We start from the raw sequence: 25,939 nt of genomic DNA, 5'->3' as shown, positions 1-25,939 counted from the left end.
CAGTTGTATGGATGTCCACTGTGTGAGTATTTCTCTGAGAACATTATGTAAAAATATGGCGTAGGTTTATTATTCCAAGATTCTTCTGATGAAAAAAAGCTTAATTTACTGAGGGATCAGCACCAAAAAGCCCTTTGCAGACTGGCAAAACCTCTGCTGCATGCCCTGCTGGTACTGGGTGTTGCATTGCATAGCCTTACCAGGCAACACAGGGTTGTGGCTCCTGCTGATGGCAATGCTTCTTGCATATACAGCAAAGCACTTCTGTCAAAAACAGAAAATACTGTGTTTATATGGGATGAATATGATAAACCACAGCAAGGGCAAAAACTTCAATTATGCTCTTCAATCTGCATGATTGTTAGGGTTTTCTGCTTAGGGCCAATTCCAGCCCCCAAGCACATGGAGATTTAGAGAACTCTCCTGACTGAACAAGCTGAGTAATTCTGCAGTTGTTATAATTCAGCAATGCTGGGGCCTTGGTGGAAATATGCACTCAATCCTCTTTTTCTTTGACTCCTGTAATCTCCTTGGGCTGTACTGATTCAGGCAGGAGGTGTCTACAGAAAAGCAGGTGCCTTGTCACGGTCACAAGGCATAGCCACAGAAAAAAGTGAATGCATTTGCCATCAAGGAGACCCTGGGTCTCAGAGGAGGAAAAGTGACGCAGGTGATCAGGAGGAGATTGGTGCAGTGGTTTTCTGTCAACCTTCATTTGCATCATAAACCCATCATCTTCCCGAGCACAAAGGAGCAGCAGGGCTGGCAGCCTGCTCAGCCCCACGGTGACAGAGTCGGGAGCGCTGACTGTGCTGCCGAGGAGCGATGGTTCACACACTGCCGCCATCTCTGCAACACCAGGCTCTAGACAGTGCTGTTCGTCTCTCACTTTGAAGAGTGCTAAAAGGTTTTCTCTCCTCTCTGTGGGGGGAAGCAAATGCAGTGTAAGTACGTATTCTGCTGAAGCACCAATATTCTTTGGTAGCCGTTTGTTGTTCTCATTACAAAGAACGAGCTTTCTGTTAACCTAATCTAAGCGATCACTTGAACGCTGCAAGACTCTAAGTCATTTTGAAGCTACTATACAGCGATGGCCTAAGGGAAAGTCTACAGATGCCTTGCCACAATCCATTTCTTCCCCATGAGGAGCTACCAGACTAGTTGCTTGGATTCATTTGCCACAGCTGTTTGCTTTTTTGACCTCAAAGCTACAAAGGTGTGGTGCCAGTGGAATAAAGAAGAGGCTGCCTTTTAAATTACTGATAATGAGAATTATTGTCTAAAGTAAAAACAGACAGGAAACAGTGTTCTTACAGCCAAATGAAACTACTCCTGCAAGTAGTTTGCCTTCACCTTTTAATATTCTTTTTTCCTTTCCTTTTTCTGTTAACCTGTAGTCATAGATAAACAAGCAACACAATATTAATTGCTTATTAGTCTGAAATAATTTAAGACAAACTAATATCTCCCTGACATAAAATTGTCAGCTCTGTTCTGTCATGGCATCAGTCATTGCAAGCTACTAAATTTCTTAAGAAGAGCTACTAGGTATGTTCCTAATTTAATTTATTTCTGCAGTACACATGTATCCCATTTCCATTTTGACCAGTTAGTCCTATCTAGTTGTGCTTATTTATTTAAAGTTATTTATAGGTGGTACTGTCCAAAGCTAAGAGCTGAGCATGCAAGAGATTATGAATATTAAAATATAATTTGTCTTAAAACCAAAGGCAACAAATCTAGGTCAAAGATATTGCCTTGGGCAAAGTCCACACACATTCTTTTGCATCACTGAGAATAACAGCTTCTGTCTTTCTCTTTAAAAAATGCTCATACCTCATCAGGCAGGTGCTTTTCTATGCAAGGGACAGACCATTTAAAAGCATCTCAAGAACTAAGTGTCCAAATCCTGGGCTATGTGCTGCAGAGAAAAACAAAATGCTACCCCATAATGTACTTCAATCTAATTACTGGGCCTTGAGATTTGGGTTTGTATTTGCTGTTTTACCCCTTTTGAGGAAAAGACTTGCCCCTAAACATAAAGTGATTCATATAAAAAAAGAACTAGGGAATTTGAGGAGCTTCTCACATTCTTACTTGTTGAAGTGTTCATTCATGCAAAAATTCACTAAATGGCTCTACTCTGTCATTTCACTTTTAGAGATGACAGAATAAGTAGAATAAACACCTTGGTCCTCCTTCATGTACTGAAGGAGCAGCAGAGGCTCTCTGACCTGCATCAGGGGATCTTTGTGCACATTCTCATCTCCTCAATGAACCAGATTTATAATGAGGCTTGTTTTTCACAGCGAAGGGAGTGTGGCTATTGGCTGGTACAGAGGTGAGATGTTCTTCTGTGCCTCACTGAAACACCATCAGGCCATGAGACCTCTGCTTCAGACATGATTCAGCAGTGAGGCCTTGATCAAGCCAAGGGCAAGACAAGCAAGAGGCCCAGGTCATATTTTTCTCAACCAGCCTCACCAATTCTTCACTGTCTTAAAGCAACACTGTAAAATTATGACACTGTAAAATATTTACCACAGAGAGCTGCAGCAGGAGAGACTGTCCACTGCCTGCTTTTCTCTCCCTTTCCATTACCAAAAGCACTCAGTAGATGTGGTTCTGGCATTCATTTAAATGGAGAAGAAACCTGCATCCATGCAATGCATTACTCCATTGGAAGGATGATGTTTGCTTCACATAGATGTGCTGAAAAATTAATGCTGCTAAGAGAAAATTTTTCTGTTCCTAGCATCCTCCTAAGTTGTAAGGATATGGCCATGCCTTCATATTTTATTATGGAATTGTGACTTTTCTTGGTTGCATGCCTTCTGTAGTAATTCACAATACAATTAATTCCCTATTTTGAATTGATAACATGGCTAAAAAGGAAAAAGTAGACAAAAGAGACCTAGAAAGTATAGTTTAGTATTTTTTTACCAATGTAGTGATATTTTTATGTTATGGAGTATTACAGTGTTTAATTTTTCTCTCTTTGCTGAAAGGTAATGAGAGACAATAATTTTGTTGTGCCTGAATTACGTGTTGCTACCTAGTTAAATAAGCAGTAGTGAAGTTCTGCAGATGACTGTCATGACTTCATCTTGACAATGAAAATAAAAGAATTGCAGGGCTTACAAATATCAACAAACATTTTTGAGCATCAGGTTCAGCACATGCCTTACAAAGTGTCATGTTGTGTGTCACCAGATGGCACACATTCCCATGTGTTTCATTTTCATCCCTTGAAGAGTTATTGATTGCCAGTGGCTGAAAATGCTTTTGAGTGCTTATAAAGAAATGCTTATAAAAACATAGAATAATTTAGTTTGGAAAAGACCTTTGAGTTAATTGAGTCCTATGGTAAACCTAACATCACCAAGTGCATCACTAAATATACAGATTTATAATAAATTTATATAAAAATAAAACATGTTTATATTTATTTGGTATTTATTATGCATGTGCTGCAAAAGTGGCCCAAACAAATGCAACTTTCATTTCTGTGTTTAATTTCTTCTGCTTCACTTCCCACAGAAGAATTCTAGCTCTGAGCTTAACGAGAGCTAAGAATTCATTTTGCTGCTTCCCATGGCTTTCAAATTACACCTTCCAACTTTTTGGCATTTTTGATGCTACCTTTGCATGACATTTTTATGCTTGGACACTAATTTAGTCTCTTTAAATTTAGCCTCACGTTTGCCAAGCGAATGTACATTAACACCACACAAAATGCTACAATCAGATATATCTCAGCACAGATATGGAAGATACTTACATTACCTGATTTTTAAACACAGACATATACATATGGCAAATACATACTTAGGCTAGAGCAAAATATACCAAATCTGGTCAAGACTTATCCCTGAAGTAGATTATGTGAAGATGAAGAAAGGAATTTTAAGTTTCTCTGTGGGGAAGCTGAAGTCATGGGGTGTAAAGAAGATGACTGGAGTAGGTAGCTGAACAATCCTCATGTCTAAACAGAACCACTATTGTTAGCCCATATGACTTCTGATTTAAGGTAGGCAGAGAAGAGAAGATGCAGAAGACAAATTAGGACATCTCCAAAAGTATGAGCTATGTGATCTAATGCATGAATCAAAGGCACAGTGCTGGTAGTGACAAATACTAGAGTGAATGAATTTGCAAAAGCAATAGGTTAGTTCAACAATAATAGATACAATGGAAAAAACATCTATTATGGTGTCTAAAGAACAGAAAGTGTATGAGGGTCATGAGTATGTCACTGGGCTACTGAATGGCTTCACTCCATTCTGTGGTCCCCTCTTTATGCTGGCTCCTTGGTTTATCATAAATTGGGTGTTGCACGTGTTGTGTGGCAGAGGGGAACTGCTCTCACTTGCTTTCTGACAGCTTTTGGCTGGCTATTGTCCTACAGAGAATGTTTTCCTTTTAAATAGCATGCTTAGATAGTTATTCAGAGTGACATAAAACCATCCATAAAATGCTTAGTACTGCAGATATTGATCTTCAACAGATGAAGGGCATGTTTTAAGATATTCGAATACTGCTTATGAATGCTTGAACTTGGCTATGAATTTCTTAATTTAAAGTTATTTTTGTTATTCTACATCTCTACTGAAAACAAAATTGCATCTGTTTCTTTATAAGCCCATTTGCTAATACACCTGTCAAGCCTTCTTTCTTCTCATGTATTATTATGTTTTTTTTCGTCATTAAAACTGAAGTAAGCAGCAATAATTATAATGATATACTTATTTTGATACATTAAAAGCTGTAGTTTGGGTACTAGATATGACTTTCTAGCTTAGGCATGCTTTCCAAGCTGCAACCACTCTACATCTACACCCATTACCATTATTTACTAAAGCATATATTAAATTTACCATCCCAAAGAGCTCATATTTTAATAAATGAAACATCATTATGAAACAGAATAAGGTACATATGATAATGATTTATTGTATTAGACCTTTTGTGTAGATGAGAAACATGCAGTATCTAAGCATTTCAGATGTTGATTCAACCATGCAGGAGTGAAATGAAAAACACTCTTCCTTAAATCCTTGCTGGAATAAAATTAATGTTTTTATGTGATAAAAAGCAAACCACACTTAGATAAGCAAAGTGTTGATAATACATTAGAAGACTATAAATAATACAATACATGGATATAAATGCAATAGAAGGATATAAATGCAAGTCTGAGAGCTATTTCCTTTTACCTCATACAAGTGTAGCGATTTATTTATTTTTATATGCTCACCTAATTTTGCATGTATAATTCCTGTTATAGACTATTACCAAATTAAGTGCCTGTTTGATTACCATTAAAAATGAGTTAAATATTTTTAAGTGCTTTTCTCCAGTAAAGTCGGGTAAAAATATTCCTTGGATAGAAAATCAAAACATTAACATCTCAGTGGTTAGACTGTTTGTTCCTCTCCTGATTGTTGATTGCATGGTTCCCTTTCTCCCACAGCCGCAGCAGAACTTCTGCTCACCTTAATGAGGCAAGATCAAGGCCATAATTTTTACCAGGATGAACATATTCCTCATGAGTTTATCTGTTTTGCCCACCACACAGAAAATTATAGCAGCTTAAGTTATTAAACCCATTGATACTTGGCTATTATGACAAGCAGGAAGTTGCAAATGGAAGATTTCTTCCATTCCATAAGAGCTGCCAGAAATCCATGTGGTCTGCCAGATTTCCAGAGCAGGGAGCTGCCCACCCAGGCCAATAAGTCACAAATTACAGCAGTCAGCTGTGACACAAGTGGATCGTGTATAAGCATATGTTTTCTTAGCAGAGTTTGTTTGTACTTATCCTCTACTCCCAAAATTCTGAATATAGAAGACTTTACTACCTCACGTCATTTAACCAAATTTCCTGATATCTTCAGACAAAAATGACTCTAGATGCATGGACATTAACAACAGCAGCAAAAGATCAGTACACAAATTTTTTGAATTAATAATTAAAAAAAATATTTACAGACCACAAAACAATGCAATTTCCCTGAGAAAACCTTTGAATCAGAAAATAATTGAAAATATATAATTTTGTTTCATGGATATTTTCATTATAAATGGAAAAAAAATTACACAATCATGCACAACATACCTTGCTTTAAAAAATTCTGACTTTGAAAAGAGGTCTAAAGAAAAAATGTACAAGAACTGATCACACAGACTAATTTTTTTCCCAACAGTAATTTGTAGGTGACATCTGTACATTATTTGCTATAATATACCAGATAAAATTATTTCAATTTGAGTTTTGTATACTTAAAATTGTATTTCTCAAAAAGTGGCTTGAAGTTCATCAGCATTAGAAATCCTGTGACTCTGATTCGCCCCTCTGGTACATAAAGCATTTTCCTATTGATGATAATATGATTTTTGTTTCACCTTTGAAACATATTCATTAACACAGTGTTAATGAATGTTGGTGTTAATTTTGTCCATATTATTACTATTTAATATTGTTAAAACTTATGCTATAATGATACTATAATATACAATAATGTGGGGTGATATGCTGAAATATGATAAACAAACAGCTGTAGTAACAATGATAACTGATAAATAACTTATAGAATTTTTATAATAACTAAAGTCTTTAATCAGAAGTGAAATCTTATCAGATTCTCGAAGCTCTTAGAAAGCTACAGTCTTTCTCCCACAAAACATATATATCAATTCTTCTAAGACAGGGAAAAACATGCCAATCTACAGAATTCCTAATCAATGTAAAATGTAAATTCTTTCAACTCTAGGCTTGTTAGGGGAAAAAATAACTCCAATGTGATTAATTTTGTTGCTTTTCTTCGCTCTGCCTGTTTTGGTTTTCCTAAATGGCATTAATCCTGCTCTGAGGATGAGGCAGCACATCACAGGGGAATTGCCCCTCAGAGCTTTTCTGGTGAATTAGTTTCTCCCGGGCAGCCACTGCTGATGGTGTCATACAGTCTCTCTTTCCCAGGTAGCCTGTTGGGCTTACTGAACAATTCTGGTTGCTTTCCTACTATCTCTTCCTGCCAAAGAAAACTGGAAACAACAATATTACGTAGGTGTCACCTTAGGAGTAAATATAAAAGCCTTTAATTGGAATTATAGGGAATTTTTAAAAGCCTCACAAAGTATTCCATGTCTCCAGGCACCTAAAAAACAAAAAGCTTACAGCTTTCCTAATTGGAATACTAGAATTATTTAAAGTGAATAAAGCTCCTGGGTTTGTCCTGCCTCAGAATATATTCCTTTGAAAACTTCAGTCAAGGGTATTAATAATTTAAATACTGTGCTCCTTATCTCTTTTAATTCTTTGGAATAAAATATATCAAATATCAAAACCAGTGACAAAGGCCTCATGCATGATGGACATAGGAGCCTGCTTGAATTTTAACCTTGCAATTTAACATTTCCTATATGCACAGCACATGAGGAGGGTCTCTTTTCCCTGGTATAGCTTATTACAATGGCTGAATGAGGAGAGGCAGGAGAAAGGGGTGGTGTACCTGTCTCAGGTCATTAGCTGCTCTCTACTTCACCTCAATCAGAGCTCAACTTTTAAAGGAATTGTCCTTACAGAGCTGCTGTGGGAGCACTGGGGATAAGCAATGTGCACAGGTATTGTTATGAGCAAGATGTCCTGGAAGAACACTGCACATCGGGGAGTGGAAAAGCCAATGTGCACGCCTCGTGTGCTAGGACCATGCGTTATACTGATGACTTGCAGAGGGCCTCCAAGAGAACAAGGTTAAAACTGAATTGTCTCACTTCTCTAATAACTCAGGCTAATAGGGAATCCTAAGCCACAGCTTCAAATCTTGACTGTACAAAAATCTTGGTAAACTTCATCCCTGGATGACAAGACTTAGGGCTGCAGGTTTCCCCAGCCCTAAGTACTGATGTGAATAAGAAACACTGGCTTTGATTTGTATGTCAGCCTGGGGAGTCAGCTCTAAGTCAGGCAAGAATTTTCTTTGTTACAACCCAGCTCCTGTCCTTGCAAAGAAAATGTGCTTCTATGATCCTCATGATCTCTCTCCGCCTGCCCCACATCATCCCTGGCCCATCTCTTTTTTCTGTGCCTGTACCAGCTGATTAGGACAGGCAGAAATGTTTAGAAATGTTGGTTCGATGAAGCAAAGTAAACATTTTCATACCTATGGGAATACTTTATGCCTTCTGCAGGAGCTCTCTAGGCACTAGTAACAATATGTTATACTGTTATGTTTTCAGAACAATCCTGGTCACAATTATCTTCCAAATGTCTCCTGGAGATGACTAGGGAACACCATTCACTGATCAATCCTAGATGCCTTGCGCAGGTTTCTGCTCTGAAAATTAAAATAGTTAATAGCATTGGATAGAGGCTGCTCTGCATCAGCTGCTGTCATTGCCAGAGTGTGGCCATCTTTGGTGTCTAGGCTTGCTAGCTGAGCTGTTTAGGAAGCAGCTACATCAATAAAACCAAAGCTCTTGGTTGGCAATATTTAGCTTTGTGGTCATAGGTCATGATCTATGGAACTGTAACTGAATAAGGAACATCTTTTACTCCAGCTTTTGAAGTTTTCACAAAAGTACAGATGAGCATCAATACATTTCTTATGACTCATTTGATCTTACATGTACAAGCAATGTCTGGCAGCCTAATATGGGATTATGGGATGTAATTGTATTTTCTCCTCCTAGCTATTTGTGATGAATCTAGAGGGAAGATCATTAGATAAAAGAGAACTGGCAGTTTTATGGTAGAAACAAGAGAGACTGTATTTGTAAAAGTGGGAAAGAATGAGAATTCCTCCACCACTGGGAATGTGAACGTCTCTCAGCCTTGAGCATACATAATCCAAGAGCAGAGGACAGAAGGTTCCTCAGAGCCCTTACACAGCTGGTTGTTCTTCCACACTAAAGCCCTCTGGAGATTTCAGTTCAGAGCCAATTCCACAACATCTGGATTAGTTTGAAGTTCACTTGGATTCATTTTATCAGCCTTAAATTGCCTGGGAAGGATTAGGAGTTTTTGTCATTGGAGATCTTCACCACAGCTTATAGAAAATATATTTTCAGGACCGATCAAAGTGTAACAGAGTTGGTCTTGGTCCAACCACTGGACATCTGATAATTTGTGATCTATTTCAACCCCATTTTTCTAATTTTCTATGAATATAAGAATATGAAGTCTCTGACTACAGTCTGACGAGAAATTCTTCTTATTCATTCTAGAATCCAAACAGAATCTAATGGATTTTTATATAAAATCACACAGTATATTAATAGCAGACCATTTTTAGAACACATTGACATTTCATGGTATCAAGTCACAGAGATCTGAATTGCTGGAAGACAAATACTTCAGCATGTTTTTCTCTTCCCCTCACTTGTCTAGTAAAGAGCATACATGTGCAAAAGATAATTGCACACATTTTAAAAGCACATTAAAAATAGCTATTCATGAAGGTTCAAAATACTAGCAATTAATTTGGACACTCCCTTGCTTGCTTGTTTTATATATGGACTTACTTTACCTCTATTTGATTACCCTCTCCTAGCAAGAGACTTTAAACATTAATTATCTAAGCACCAGGTCATGTGCTTAGCACCTGCCTTACAAGACACTGAATTGAAAACATCAGTGTTGTCACCCTAAAGGATGTGGGCTAGAGATTCGGTTGAGGATCACAGAGATTTATTGTAATAGTAAGGAGTTTAAAAAGTTTCTGAATGAAAAGATTCTGAACAGAGTTGCAGATTCTCCCTGTTGTGAAAGTTAACAACCACTTTTGGCAAAGCTCTGCATCTTGGAATAGACTTAGATCTTTGAAAGCCAAGTTTGTTACAAAGTCAACAGTCACATTATGGTTAAATAATAGGAAAACATGCATATGTCTGTGTTTTCTTATCAGTCTTGTGTGCAAATATTCTGCATTAAGAATTATCAGCAATAGAATTTGAATGTGTGATAAAAATGTTTGAGGATAAAACAATAAATTAAAAATTATGCGTGTCTCATTTGGTATGAAGCAGTAGTTTCTGTAACAAGTTTTGCCCTTGCAGGAAGAAAACTGAATTTTAGAGCAAGGGTTTTAAAATAACATTCACTCATTGTACTACAATAATGAAAAAGAAAAGTGTATATTTTATTTGGTACAACTAGCAGGATCACAGTGAGTTCAGCAATTTCAGTGTATGTTCATTAAAGTCTTTGGAGAGACACCTTGGGAGTCTGCCTCCTAGAAAGACATATATTATTTACAGAAATAATAATAATAAATTTTTTTGGGGAAAACTTATGGAGAACTTATAGGCTCTGACTTATCTCTGAACCCTATGAGCATGCATCTTGCTATTCACCATAATGACAAACATATCCTGTTGTGGGATCCAAACCATGGTAGGTGTAGGATGGGAGGCACTAATGTGGTATATTCTTTGCTGGCTCATGTTTATTTTTAAATATTAATAAACTAACTCCATATTGCCAAGCTACCTGCCAGATCAAGTATTATCACTCTGCATCTCTAACTTAATGCCAGATCAGGCTTTTTCTCCGCTTTTCTAATTGGCATAGAACCAATGCAAAAGAGCATAGCTAGCACAAATGTTATACACAAAGAACATCTACCCATCCACGATCTAAAACAAAGGTGTGTTGCTGTGGTAGACAGCAAGGTGTGGTAGACCCAGTTCTAGGTCCCTCAGGACCATGGCCTCACAAATGTCATCTGGTAATCTCCACAAGTTACAGTCATTATTACCAAAGGACTTCAGGAATGACCAGGGAGCCAGGAAAGCCCCAAAGAACCTGTGGAAAGGGCCCAAGCTACATATAGCATCCTTTTATTCCAGTTTTGAGACTCTTTGTGTCCTGATAACTTATTATATTATTTCTGTCCACTCTGGTGTGTGTTCTGGGCCCATAATATATTTTCTGCCATCTGAAGATGTATAACTACCTGTGACTGAGTGGGCTGGTATACAGAAATCTTGGTATGCCTGCATGAAATCCACTTGGATTTCAGTGAAGTACTCAATCAAGCACAGCAGTGTTGCATGACTCACTAAAGTGATTGTAAGACAAAAAGTTGAAAGCCCCAGTTGCCCATGACTCCTATTTTTATTGTATGGTTTGAAGCCCATTTGCACAAAGGCAGAATCTATCAAAAGTAAAATGTTTGGAGGAAAATTCTTAATGCTGACCTCTAAAATCTGACATGCTAAAAGTTACAAACCACAAAAACATTTAACTAACAGATATGGTACTTGATGTTAAGAAGATGGATGCTAATATATGTGGACATACATAATATACACTCTTACATATAATATATGAATTTATTACAAAAAGATTAGGTAGTAGTGCTAAGATTCAAGGCCAGAATGCTAAGTAGCCCTATATTTAGATTTATTTTATGTTATAGTGGTTTGCATTACTGAAGATCAAAGATCATATATAACATTTAAATATTTTAATAACTTTTATATATATTTTTGACTCTAGTAATAAAAGAATATTTGTCTCCAGAAACAAGCCAGATTTCTGTTTTGTTTCTCCATTCTTTGCTTCATTACAATGATGTTGCCAGTTAGATTAAGGGGAAACATAACTTATGCATTCCAGGCCAGAATTGTTTTAAATTATGACTACAAAAGCATTGATTAATGTACTTGGAGACAGATAACTTGAATTATGGATAACAAAAGTCTAAATAGTCTTAGAATGATTTTTAAAAAAATGTTTCCTTATGAGGTAGCAAGAGGTAAATTCCCTGCTGTTTTGCTTACCTGTTAAAACAAATGTGACTGTGTATCTTCAAAGACAAACATTCAGTAGGAAATGAAAACTCATAAGTTTAGAAAAAAGTTTAACCCATGTGCATCAACACTGGAATAAATATTGCCCTCTGGGGCTATTACAGAAACACAGCATTGCTGGAGGGGTAATTATTGAAGTTAAAAAGTTCCCCTTTATGCACCAGTCCTGTGAAAGAGAAGTGTGAAAATGGGATCCTTTTAAAATGAAAAGTCCTGATGAAATACTCAAGTATGAGGAAGATGGCATAAGAATAACTCTTTAGGAGTAGACAAGGCAACTCCATTTTAGCAAGGCATCAAATATCATATTAGAACAGCATAGCACCAAGGAGTTAAGTTCCCAATGCTGCTAACATCTTAATGTATTCAGGGCTGTGTAACTGGCTTTTCTTTGCTGTGTGTCGTGGCTGAGAATACAACATTGGCATTAAGCAAATAAAGGGAGTGCTGCTTTGGGCTTCTGTGAGAGCAGGCCTTCATTCAATGCGTTAAGACATCATCCCAGCAATTTTCCTCTTGCCATCTTCAATTTGGTGCAATGCATTATCATAATAAAGGGAGCTGGGAGCAGCAAGACTTGATTAAGTGTCAAAATGCTCCCAGAAACTCAAAAAAATTAGAGTTTCAATGACAGTTCTTTGGTTTTCAAAGCAGAATGTATTCTTACAGGACAAAATAAAGACGGACAAGAAAAAAAGTTGGAATCCTGACATTTAAAAATAAAAATACATAATAAGGTCCTTGAATTCCTGGTAAGTACCTCAGGAGTGGGAGGGATTGATATTCCCATTTGTACCCATTTGTACTGTTGGGTCTCTGGTCAAGACTCTCAAAAGTGCACAGGGGCTGGGTGTCAAGCTCCTGTTTATTTCAGTGTTGAAATAAATGCAAGAGTTGAAGCCTTCACAAGTTCATGCCTTTACTTAAACATATTTAAAAATAATCTTTTGCTCTAAAATTATTCAGGCTTCTCTTAGTGAAAATAATTATTTGTAATAACATTTTTGGAAAATTTCTTTATTATTTTATCTCCATTTTGCTTTTGAAAAAATAAAGCTGTATAACAACGGTGACTTGCTGAAAGTTACATTCTTTTTTTTTTTTTTTCCTTTTCTTACCATTGCATCTCCTGGGGAATAGTAATATCCCCTATCTTCAAGTACCACTGGAAGGATAAATTAATTAATATTTGCAAAGAGCTTTGGAATCTTAAGCTGAAAGGTGCTAGATAAGTGTAAAGAATTATACTGTAAATTATGCATAAGCATTGTGAATGCTGCTTTTTCAGATGTGTCTGCTACAAAGATCACTCAGTAGTTCAGACATCTAAAACATGGATGAAGTAGGACTGTTTAAGAATTGATTAGTATACCTTTGGGGGTAAAAGAATGGCAGTCTGCAGTGATGCAGGAGACGACTGCTCCTATATCATGAGGAAAATGACATTTTGATACCATAAGAAGTTCCTTACACCTTTGAAGTTGCATCTTAATTCAAAGTCAGTCAGTATTCTTTATTTTTCATATAATTATGAAAGCAGTTTCATGTCAATGAGTGTTTTTTTAAAAGTGAAAACAACCTAAATGGAGCAGATAAAAATTCAAGGAAAACACTTTAATTCTCTGTTGCTATCAGCCACAATTTGGGCTGATTTTCCCAGGCTTCCTGAAAGAGGCTTAGGAAGCTTCTTAAGCAACTGTTCACAGTTGTGTTGCTTTAAAATTAGGGCTGAATGTGAGTCATAAAATATTCTATTCTTCAAAGGCACAGAGAAATGAGGCTGCTAATGAGACAGAAATGACAGAAGAGGGAGCAAAATGTGCATCTGGGCAATTCATACTGGAGATTTGTACTATGGAAGTGGTCAAAGAGCTCTGGGTAGGAGGGACAGGTTTAGCCTAAGCCCAGGTCTATGCAATTAGCAAACTATTTCTAGAGAATCACTGACTACACTGACTACTGATTAGACCAGACAGCCCAATCAGGCTGACTAGGCTGACTTCAATGCCTCTGTTGGTACTGGCTGGTACTAAAATAGGATTAAAGGGTCCTGGTGTGGGATGTTCATGCCATAGCAGGAAGCAAGGAACTGCAGGTCTATTGATTATTGTAGTAGTAATACACATTTCAGTAAATAATCATCAAAAACTGAAAATACAACACAAATTAAGAACAAGGAAGATGAAGAGGTTTGCCAGTATTCTCTTTTCTAGGGCACTGGGTGGGAGAAAATGCCCAGTTGATTCTTGAAATACATCTTTCTTATTGAAATATTTATAATATATGGTAAAAAATTAAATTATAAAGCATTGGTCACCAAAACAAGAAAAAAGAAAATTCTTCAGTTTAAAAGAATTCACAGCAGAGTTGTCTTGTTCCCTTGACAACCTCAGTCTTTCCTCTACTGGCCATGAACTTTCTTCACCTCCCCAATTACCACATCAGCTCCTGTGCCTTCAGGGCTTCCATCTCCTGCCAGCTGAGTGGCACAAATTTGATGCTTCTAGCACAGTCCTAATGGCTTTATTCTAGCTAATAACAAAAGGTGACCTACCACACAAGTAGCAGAATGTATGCAGTCTTGGAGGCTTGTGGTGGTCTGAGCTGCAGCTAAAGACTAGGTTTGAGTAGGAAAATTAAATTAAATCAAAGTGGGGAAGAAATGTGACAGAAAACCAAAGCAAAAGACAGACAGGACATTATAGCAAGCGTGTCAGGTTGAAACAAAATCTTTGCACAGGAGTAATAGGTGGGAAAGGAGGAAACAACAGAAAATAGTTCCACTGAGAATACTGAAAAGAAAAAGCCCTAAAAAGAGTGGTGAGGAAGCTGGAAGAACCACAGGAGTAAAAAGTGTTGTGCTTTCCTTTTTAATGTTATATTCTTCATGTAATAAAAATTGTCACGTTACAATTTGAAAAAGAGCATGTGTCTTGTCAGCTCTTTGATTTAAAAAGCAAAGAGAGAAAGTCTCAGAAATGTGACCCTGTCTGAGAAGTTGCAGCAGCTCTGTGGCCCGCATGGAAGACATCCCCGAGCTGAGGGTGAATTTCTTGTTATGCCCTGCTGTGCCCAATAGCTTTCCACCAGCCTTACATCAACACTGGCAGTGTGTAACAACCCTTCAAATTTCTCATCTTCTGCCTGTGGTGAGGTTACCTCTTCAAGGGATTCTAAAGCCAGCCTAGAAAATGAGAAGCAGCCTGAGTCCCAGGTCAGCCTTTCATGCAAACCTTGTGTGATCTCCTTGGCAGAGGTGAGTGCAGGTTATAAAATCGTCTTGTAAGGGAATTTTGAACACAGCAGCACTTCCAACTCGGGAGACTCAAATTAGTGCCTAAATAAGAAGTTAGGTTCTTTCTTTCAGAGATGACAAAAAAAGACAAGGTGGTGGAGCATTATATTCCTGACAACAAGGCCAGTGGTATTTAGTTTGTAAAAGGGATGATGTCCACTAGTTTGAGTTAAATTCAAAGTATCAAACTTTAGCAAATAATTAAATGTTTTCACTGTGAATATTTCAAAAAGTAAAAAAAAGAAAAAATTGCAATATTTTTTGCCATGGCCTTTCCAAAAGAGAAAATTACTTCTCCTGGAATCAAGTGAGCATGTTATGCTAAAAATTTGCATAATGAAAGTGACCTGAAGAACATTAAAAGAGAAGCAATGACTATGCAGGAAGTTCTTTCAAAAGTCTTTAGAAAGCAATTGGGACAGAAAGAACTAATCCCTCTTATTTTTATTTCTCTTCATTAACGGGATGTTTTGGATAAAATAGAACTGGACTAGATAGACCACATAGTAGGTAGAAATTACTATTTCACACAGCAATTGTATCATCTACAAATAAAAATTTGTTGAAAAAATTACGATTATTACTAGCATGCTTTACTATGATGCCATTTTTTTTTTTTAATTGTACATAGAAAATTACTTACATTAGTTAACTTGTTCAGAATTTACCAGCAGATGCAGACAGAGAGAGAAAGATAGGTTTTTCTGTTGTGGCAGATACTTCGTTGGCCTTAAACTGCAATTTGTTATTGGAGATATGCATGTGAACTGGAAAATCACATCCCCTTGCCACTAATTTACACAGAATTCAAAATTAATTTTTCATGCAATGCCAAATTCCTTTTTGTGCTCATAAGCTATTAAGCCATATGCCACACATTATTTTGCCAGGTGTTAACATGGTACAGACAAATTATATGTCCCCTAAAATATCTGAGGGATTTTGAGAGAGAAAAGTGAAGGAAAAATGCAGGATGAAAAAAACAAAAAAACAAAACAAAAAAAAAGCTCTGCAAATTACTTATAAAGATTTGACTAGACTTTAAAAAATGCTCTTATGTCTTCAGTAAGAACCACCATAGTTATCTTAATCCACAGAGTAAAGAAGATACAGCAGATGTATAGTTTTGATGAAAGATCTAATTTGACCTTACTTGTCCAACAAAGTTCTCAACTTACCAGTTTTGTTTAAGAAATCCATCTTTAAATACAGTTCAGAAGCCTATGTCCAGTCCTAAAGAGTGACTATCAGATCTCCAGTTCTTATATAGCTTCTAAATGGCAATGTCAAGAAAATTATTGTTTCAATTCCTCTCTGCCTGTAGGTCAAATAAAACTGTACACATAAATGCACAGGCAGTGCTATAAAAGTGCCACACCTCTATTATCTCCTCTTTACCATTTGATAATTTGGAACAAATGCATATTTACATGAGGCTTTTTGAAGATGAGCACAATAGCACATCGTTAAAATAAGAAAACAGAAAAACATATCCTTCATGTATACAACTGGTAGCAGAAACAGAATCCATCAGCAGAGGTGTTAAGCAGTTCGCTCATTTGAACAGATTTTCATCCTGCTTTAGTACCATTCTCCAGCCCTTGTCTAATCTGAAATTATTGTAGTCATCAGCATATAATAATTTAGTTGTAGCATGCTGTGTTTGTCTGCCACTAAAAAGCCAGAGAGCTACTCCAGGAGCAAATAATTATTAGGACACTGACTCCCTGTTCACTTAGTAACCTCTGCTGTCAGGTTTGAATCACTTTGTTTCCAGGCAAATATTAGCAGTTAAAAATAATTTTCACAGCACTGTCTGAGGTGCAAGCCATAAATGCTTAACAGTGGGGTCTCTCTTCAGCTCAGACCTCTGCTAATTATCCTGTGCATGTGCCTGCCCAGTCTCACCAGGTTCCCCCCTCTTTCCTCACTATTAGTTCAGTAGGGTTACTTTCAGTGCCATTATGAAGGCTAAAGGACACTAAATATCTCCTTTATATTACTGACCATACTGATATATTATCAGCAGCTTCAATGCTCTGCTTCAGGCTGTGATGCTGGGCGAAATGCTGGGCAAATTGCTTCAGCTCAGGCAGAGGTTATGCCTGTGATGCCGTTTTTTCTGTATGAAATTCTGTACTCCACATCATTCTAGGGACTTCTGGATTTGCTTCCCAGAAGGAGCAAACCCATACAAAAGGAGTTCACAGTCTGTGAACCTGACTGTTTTTTATCCGTGTGCGCTCTGCTTCACAAAAGCTCCTTTGTGGGGTCCAAATGAGTACTGCTATAAATGACTAACAAGTTGCACTGCCAGACCCTACAAAGTAGAGGAGTAGTACAGAAAAGTGCTTTACAAAAATACTTGTTACATGATGTGTTTTGCTCTTGCACAGAAATTGCTGGTGAAGGTTGATGCAGCAGATGGTATTAAACAATAGTTATCAGATAATAGGGAAATCAGCAATGGAATTTATTTACTAGGAGTCACAGACGAAAGGATCCACTAAAATCCGAGCATGAGTTCAAGCCAATTTTTACATGGAATTTGGCAGTGTTTTACATGGTAAGAGGCTGCCACTGCAAGTGAGCCCAAGAAGACAGTTCTTTCCACAGGAATGGCTTAGGCAGTAGCATGGCTCAGCCCCTTTACCAGTCCTGCCTTCTTGCTCTGCCTTCCCACATGGGAAGTCCAGTTCAGACCTGGGAGCAGATGGCATCACAGGCACCTTCACTACATCTGCACCACAGAAACTCTGCGAAATTGGATAAAGACACCACCAGGTATACAGGGACAGCATAAATACACAACCTGGCCAAGACCAGATCTATTAAGTTAGCGGATTATTATCAATCAGTGGGAGTGATTTTCCTGAGAATTCAAGAAAGCATGAAAGGACAACTCACTTCAAATCCTCTTTTCTTTTTCTGGCACTGAGAGTAGCAGCAGAAGTGTTATTTTTGTGGTGTGAGGTTCAAATCTTTCTACAGCTGGCAACTTAGAGAAGAAAAATATGTCAGGATTCTCAATCACTTCTTACTCAAACTTGAATACCTATTGCCCATCATTGTTTCAACCTTTAATCTAATTAAAAATTATAATGATAGATGGTTTTAGATAAATAATAATTTACCACCATTGCTTTCAAAGAAGACTTGGTACTTTTCTTTGCAGTGTAGTTTTGATCTCAAATATGCACTTCATAAATCATGAGTATATTATTTATTGGGCAAAAGGACAACTCATTTTGAATAGGATTTCAAGAGGATCACTGGAAAAAAAGAACTAGATAATGTTGAACTTCTCTGCAAAGAATGAAAAGTGGTTTTCCTATATTTCATGTTTCAAAATCTGATAAAAATAGCCGTATGTAACATTATATAGCCTTTATTCATAAGGCCAAACTTTTCTGGGAAACCTCTGTGCTCTGACGTTGGTAAGGTCACCACAGGTATATGTCAAGGTACAATTTGTGCTGTAGTATTTACTACTGAATTTTTCCACTGCATTTAATATAATTAAGCTTATTGTTGCAATATCTTTATATCATCAAAATGTCACAGGGATCTAGATCACCATGCCCTTATGTACTGCAAACAGGACAGATACATTGGCACTTGTTTTAAAAGTAAGGTACAATCAGCTGTACAATCAGCTGTGGCAAATACAAACGCCTGAGTTGAGCCTTAGAACCACACATCAGCATGATTAGTCTGAACATGACATTCATGAAGCTCAATAAATTTCTTTAGTAAAAAATATTTTCAGGCATTATTGTTGCGACAATAAGTCCATTATTTAATAAATACTGCTGTTGAATTATTGGCATCTAGAATTCAACTCAAAAAATTTAGTGATCGGTCAATGCCAATGCCTGAATTGAATTTAAAGTTGCATTTTTTGCTGTTCAATACCTTCTCTTCTCAGAGAACATTCAACAAATAGTGTACCCATTGTTGATATTATCCCATTTCTGTCACTACAAAAAATTATGTATGTACTACAAACCATATTGTCTAAGCAACAGCTGGTTCCACAACTAAGAAAACATATTTCCTGAAGCTGATGGGGCAGAAATTCTAAAATATAAAATTCTGTGCTTCAGGAGATAACACAGCCATCAGATGGCATTCTGTTAGCTGATTTTTACGTGTGTGGTTTCTTGTTATTCTCTGGTATTGCCTGTACTGCTGACAACCAAGTTGACTATATGGACTGGAACAAAGAATTCTTCTGTTCTGCTTTGAGAATTCCTTTGCTCTTTGGAGAATCTTATGCTTGTCTTAGATGTGCCATATCTGACACTGCACCTATCATCAAACTGCCTTGTTACCTCCGAGACTCTCTCCCCCCTGAGGATTTTACTTGTGATGTTCATGTTAGGTATCTTTCTGAAGGATATGCTATAAACAGTACAAAATAGTACAATTTATTTCATGTAAAGCATTACTGTGGGGGCTGGTCAGTGACCAAACTGAGATTTAGTTTCCATCTTGTTTTTTGAAACTAGTACTTTAGTCCTTCATTGGACAAATTATTCAGCCATGTGTGCCTACTCGTCGTCTCTCATTCCTCGTGGAGGAAAGCTACTTTTGCTACTCTCTAGATTATTCAAATAACTTTTATTCTTTGTCTTCTGTTCTCTATTTTTTTTTTTTGGGGGGGGAGGGGGGAGGGCAGGGGTAGTTGTAGTGGTGTTGGGTATTGGTTTATTTGTGTTTGGGATTTTTGTTTTGTTTTGTTTTGTTTTATTTTGCTTTGTCATAACTGATATCCAGAGTAGGGAAGGACATTACATCTCTGTGCCTTAATAGATTCAGTAGCGCTCGACAAAAAACTTTGCTCAGGTGACCTGCAGAGGCCAAGAACAAATCAACAGTCATTGCCAAAAGGGCCTGCCCCTGCAACCTGAATATTTCTGACTTCAGAAATACTTAGCATTGAAGCAATACTCCCTGAGAAGACTCTTGTTAAAACTAGAAGTGGAAAGACGATGGAGTAAGGCATGATTTTTGAAAGATTGGCACTCAGTCTGTATGTTAGCATAGATAAGAGGGAAGAGATATTCATAAAATGAACATGCAGCTGAGAAATCCTTTGTGTGAACCCAGCTGCTAAGCGTGTTTCAGAAGTAATTTTTGTGAAGATGAAAAATAAGAATCTAGCAAAGGGCAGTTTTCTTTTGTATGGGTTGACTATTCAATAAGGCAGAAGCAGTGTGAGGAACTAGAACTGTTTTTAGGCAGTGAAAATTTTCAGAGGCAGAGATAATTTTGTGTATGAGTAGGGAGAAAATAGAGAACAGCAGGGAACAAGAAACTGGATGTGATCTCTGGTGCACTATGAGGAAAGGATAAGTAATACTGCCAATGTTAGTATGATAGAGACATTTTTTACAAGCAAATTCAAGATGTTAGGAGGGATAAATATTTGTTAGTTTTTCATTGACATTTGAAAAAGCCTCAGGTAGAGGGTTTGGCTGAACAGGAGGATGCTACTGATTGCGCCTTGCATGTTATTCAGAACATCTCTTTCTTCCTTAAATATGTGACTGTAATTTTGAGGGGAAGGAAATATTACATTTTGACTCCATTCTATTGTACTACTTCGCTCCTGAATACATTTGCTTGGGAAAATCTGAACATTTTATAAGGTTGTGGGCCATACTGAAATTAGTTTGAAATTCTATAATGTAAGCATTGTAAGTAATCAAATAAAGTAATTCTAATATTCCAATGATAAATTTGATGTAGGGTCCTGTAAAATACTATATATACCACCAGGTAGCAAACTTTCACTGAAGACTGTATGGTCCTGTAAAATACTATATTTTACCACCATGTAGCAAACATTCACTGTAAAATATTAAAAATTTCTATATGCAAAAGTTGCATATCTTAAGAAGTTGCATATCTTAAGTTGCATATCTTATGCATAAGTTGACATTGACAACTCATATGCAAAAGCTGACATTGAAAAGGATCTAAATTATTTTGGAAGTTAGGACTCAAACATGGAATATTCTTAAAATGGTTCAAGTTTCTAAAATCAATGAGGAGAATCAGTAAGGAGATATGGAAATAAATTCATACAACTGAGTAATCAAATTCAAGAACACACTTAAACTGGGCTCATCAGGGAGTGTGTAAAGATTAAAGTACATATAAACCAGGGATGAGTCAGCAGTCATAAAAAAAGCAGCTCCAGTATTGGGTTGTATCAATCTGATTATCACAGTAAGTCAAGTTTGCTGGAAATGCCTGTAAAATAGTGCTGCTTTGGCTTAATGTGAAATAAAACCCACATTTTGAGATGCTGCATTTCAAAGAGAATGGAAATCTGCAGAAAATCAAAAGAGCAGAAAGCTTCTTAAGATACTTAAAATCTTGATCCATGAGGATGGGATAAGAGAAGAAAGCTATATGAAAATGTGAATACCCTAAAATTTGGAAACCCTCCAAAATACAAATATTGCCATTTTAGGAGAAGGAAGACTTATGTCTCAAAACAATATCTCTCGTTAGGAGAGACTAAAGGGAGTTGTACTCCAGCACGGGAGAATTTTATTAAGTAATAGAGGATGCCTAACCATTATTTCTGGCAGAAGAATCAATCACAAGGAAGCTGACTAAAGTATCCGGAGTAAGGAAGTACATTACATCTCTGTACCTTAATAGATTCAGTAACACTCTGCAAAAAACTTTGCTCAGGTGACCTGCAGAGGCCAAGAGCATTAAGAATGCCTCCAGGATCATGGTCTTTTCAAAAATACACAGACTGTCTTTTTTCTTTCAAAACTACCTTGGAAGAGTATGCATCTTCTTCACTGCATTATAAAAATCAGTATTACTAAAAATTTGGAGAATGATTCCTCTGAGAATTGTTTCATGTTTCTTCCAGAAGGCAGCTGTCATGGAACTGAATGGAAAGAACTAGTGTTAAGAAGCATGATTTAGTATAAAAATAGGTAAACCACGTGGCTAAGAGAGAGGCTATGTGTTTCTGTTGCTCTTTATTGGGGTAACACATTATTGGGGTAAAACATCTTTTGGAAAAAAACTGAATCACAATTAGGAGAATGCTTAAAAAATATCAAACAGCCAAAACTAACCACACCCTCTTCAGTGGAGGAAGTGGGTACCCCCAAAGAGAAAGTCAGAGTTATGCATTCCAAATATGCCAAGATATCTTTCTGTACATCTTTAGACTCACCGTTGAATTTTCATATTCTTTAACTGAAGGTGACAATACAGCTGCATTGTCAGGCAGGTATATATAAATCATGCAGGTCCTTGTCCAGTGTTTCTTGTTTTGACTTCCCTTTGAGTTGCTGCTGGCCAAGCCTAAATGTGGGAGAATGTTCAGGAATATTCTCCTCCTCAGGAGGAGGCTGGGGTGTTCCTGCACATACTGTCTTTTCTATCCTTACAAAAGGATCACAAAAGTACTTGCCCAAAAGGAAGTTTGTCACCCATGTCCCTGAATCCAGACCATGCTATGATCTGCCCATTTTCCCAGAATACTGTGCTCCATGCAGAAAGACTCAGCTTAAAGGCCCATCTTCAACAAAATCTTTAGATTTTTATTTCCTAACTCCTCTTTAGCTTCTCTATTCAACAGTATGTGAAATTAGGAATTTAAATGTGAGTTCAGGAGCCATGCATCTTCAATTTGTATCTGAATGGCAATGTAGTTCTTAGCCTTCAGGTGCACAAGGCTCTCATTGCACTGATCTGTTTGAGTTTTTCTTCATAACTATCAGGCATCTTTTCTGAATTAATTCTGGAATATTCTGAAAATGAAAAAATATTTCTTCAAAGACCCTGCAAGAAGCAACTCTTTTATGCTACATATTGATAGACTGCAGTTCATTTTCTGTTTGGATTTTCAAAGTATTTTCATATCACTGAGTAGAGATCCTATAAGGATTTTAGTTAAAAGTATAATATTTTACAGCTTTTTATACTGTTAAGGATTCTTCTTTAGGAGAGATCAGTTCTCTTTTCATTTAGAGTGTATATGAGAAAATGAGTGAAATAGTTACCTATAAATAAAAATTTTAATAGAAATTTCAACCTAAATTTAAAAATAAAAATAGAAGTTCAGAATTCATAAAAATTGGTGTTAATATTAAAGAATAACAAAATTCCTTTCCAATAAAGGGTGTCAATGAGTTATTTAGAAAGAGTAATACAGTAAAATATTTCAAGCCAAAAATATTTATTACCTTTAGTGTCTGACTGAGATACAGAAAGGTTGATGTGTATTTGAATGTAAGAGTCAAGATGTGAGAAGAAATGAATTCAAATATAAAAGCTATTCCATAGGCAAAAAAATAATTGTATTGTTTTTCTTCAAAATATTTGTTTCATTAAGGTAGCACAAAAGTCTTCTTTTAGGTTGATGACTGTTTTTATAGTCTTTGAAAGAATTTTTAGTAGTCAGACTTGTGAGCATCAGCTCTGTCACTGAGACTGAGTTGATAATAATGTAATTCTTGTTTAATCAGCCTCCCAAATCCCAGTGTTTCATTATTTTTACTAAATTATAGGTTTGGAGATAGAGACGAAGCTATCTCCCAAATGCAATTTCCTTCTGAACTAATAGAAAACTAAGGACTTAGATATTTGTATGACAACATCCAAATTTTCAAATCCCTAATCATTACTAATGGCATTTTGCTCCACAGCTTCCCTGTGGATAGGAAAATAATATCCTTAGCAAGTAAGGAATCAGGCAAAGTAAGTGACATACCCAAATTTATGAAGGAAGCCAGATGCCTTGGAATAATAAAACATACCAACACCCTTTCTTCAGGTTGCTCTTTCTTCCTTGAAAAATTTTGTGGTGTTCCTATGAACACACTGTACAAAAGGGTATTTAAATTCTTGATTTTTAATTGCACAGTAAGTATCGTTCCTGTTTTGCCTTTCACCCTACCCCATCTTTGGCTAAAAATGCTTCCGGTTTCTTCTTATTGAATAGTTCTTAGCTATTAAGATTCCCTTTTCAACTTGTTCATCTAAGAATCACAGACTTGCACCTCAAATATTGACTGTGCCTCAAATACTGCATTCAGTTCTGGACCTGTCACTACAAGAAAGACATTGAGGTTCTGGAGAGTGTCCAGAGAAGGAAGAGGAAGTTGGTGAAGGATCTACAGAACAAGTCCAAAGAGAAACAGCTGAGGAAGCTGTAGGTGTTTAGCCTGGAGAACAGGAGGCTCAGCGGAGACCTTATCACTCCCTAAATGTACCTGAAAGGAGGCTGTAGTGAGGTGGAGGTCAGTCTCTTCTCTCAAGTTACAAGTTGAGAGGAAACAGCCTCAAATTGCTCCAGAGAAGCATTAGATTAATTATTAGAAAATGTTTCTTCATTGAAAGAGTTGTCAAACATTGGAACAGGCTGCCCAGAGAAGTGATAAGAGTCACCATCCCTGGAGGTATTTTAAAAGATGTATAGACATGGTGTTAGGGGACATGGCTCACTGGTGGACTTGGCCATTTCAGGTTAACAGCTGGACTCAATGACATTAAGAGTTTCTTTCTAGCCCAAATGATTGTATAATTCTACAATTTTCTTTGTCCACTAATTTATTTTTAAAAATTGTGTCCTAGTCATTTAGTTGGTATAGTTTTGATGCCAAAAATTACATAGTGTCATTTTCTCTACGACATTTTGAAAAAAATTGTGTTAGGTGATAGTATTAGTACCTTTTCTTGCTGCAACATCTATCAGCAAGAAATACATGTAAGTGACAGGAATAACCAGACAGTCAAGGCATGGCTGAATGCCTCATGCTGAAAAGTTATTTTTATAAGTACTGCCACCTGGAAAATAAGTAAATTGAAACTATCACAGCTGATCTCCCAATCCAAATAATCCATCATTTTTCTGGTCTATTATATTCTTACATTCTGATAAGGTGTCAATTGGTTGTTGTGCAGATGCACCTGCTTGGAGTGATGTCTTGTTTGGAGATGAAATAAACCACATTATCATGGGGTGAAATCTGATTAAAAAGTGACTTTACACAACTTTCCAGTATTCTCTATTCACTACATTACTCTTATCTCAGTCTGCTAGCAATTTAGTGTAGTTTTCTTCGGCTAAGGACACCAGAAAACACTGCTAGACTCCAAAACCTTCACACCAAATTTTCACCTACCACCTAGCGTAGTTGCTTCATTCTCCTTTGAAAGAGAAAGACATACAAGAAACCAGAGCTGTCTCTCAGTCATGAAATATTTTACCTCTGAGAGGTAAAGTCTGATTGTAGGCTGGAATTAACAAAGCTGAAGAGGTGAAATCCCAAGAGCTATGAGAAAAAATAGCCAGCTGTCTTTGCTATGTACTATAATTTTCTACACTCACTTCTGTATTCCTAAAATAAGACAATAGAAATAAAAGAGGCAAGTGAGTTTTGTGATAGAAGCAGAAGCATAGTTTTTAAAAGTATTTTATAAAAAAGAAACTACATTACAACTACTTTGTAAAATCTCATTAACTCTTTGATAACAATTTTCAGTTGCTATTTCTACTTCCTATGCTATCACATTTTCGATCTGAAACAGCAGTGCTGAAGAAAGAATCCCAAAATGTGAAATGAAGTGTCCTGCCTTTGAATAATTGTATACCACAAGCAGTTGTATACCACAAATAGATTGTATAGCACAAGCAGATTGCACAAAACTACAAGTTCAGTTTGATAAAAACATGAACAGGGGAGAAATATTTAATGGTGTTATTTGTTAGAGCAATAAATATCAAGGTGTCAGACAATTCCTTGAAATAAATGTCTAAGAGAGGTATAAAATTCTAGACACCAC

This window comes from Vidua chalybeata, chromosome 5, assembly GCF_026979565.1.
Source record: "Vidua chalybeata isolate OUT-0048 chromosome 5, bVidCha1 merged haplotype, whole genome shotgun sequence".
NCBI classification, from domain to species: Eukaryota; Metazoa; Chordata; class Aves; order Passeriformes; family Viduidae; genus Vidua; species Vidua chalybeata.
This window is presented reverse-complemented; position numbering follows the sequence as displayed.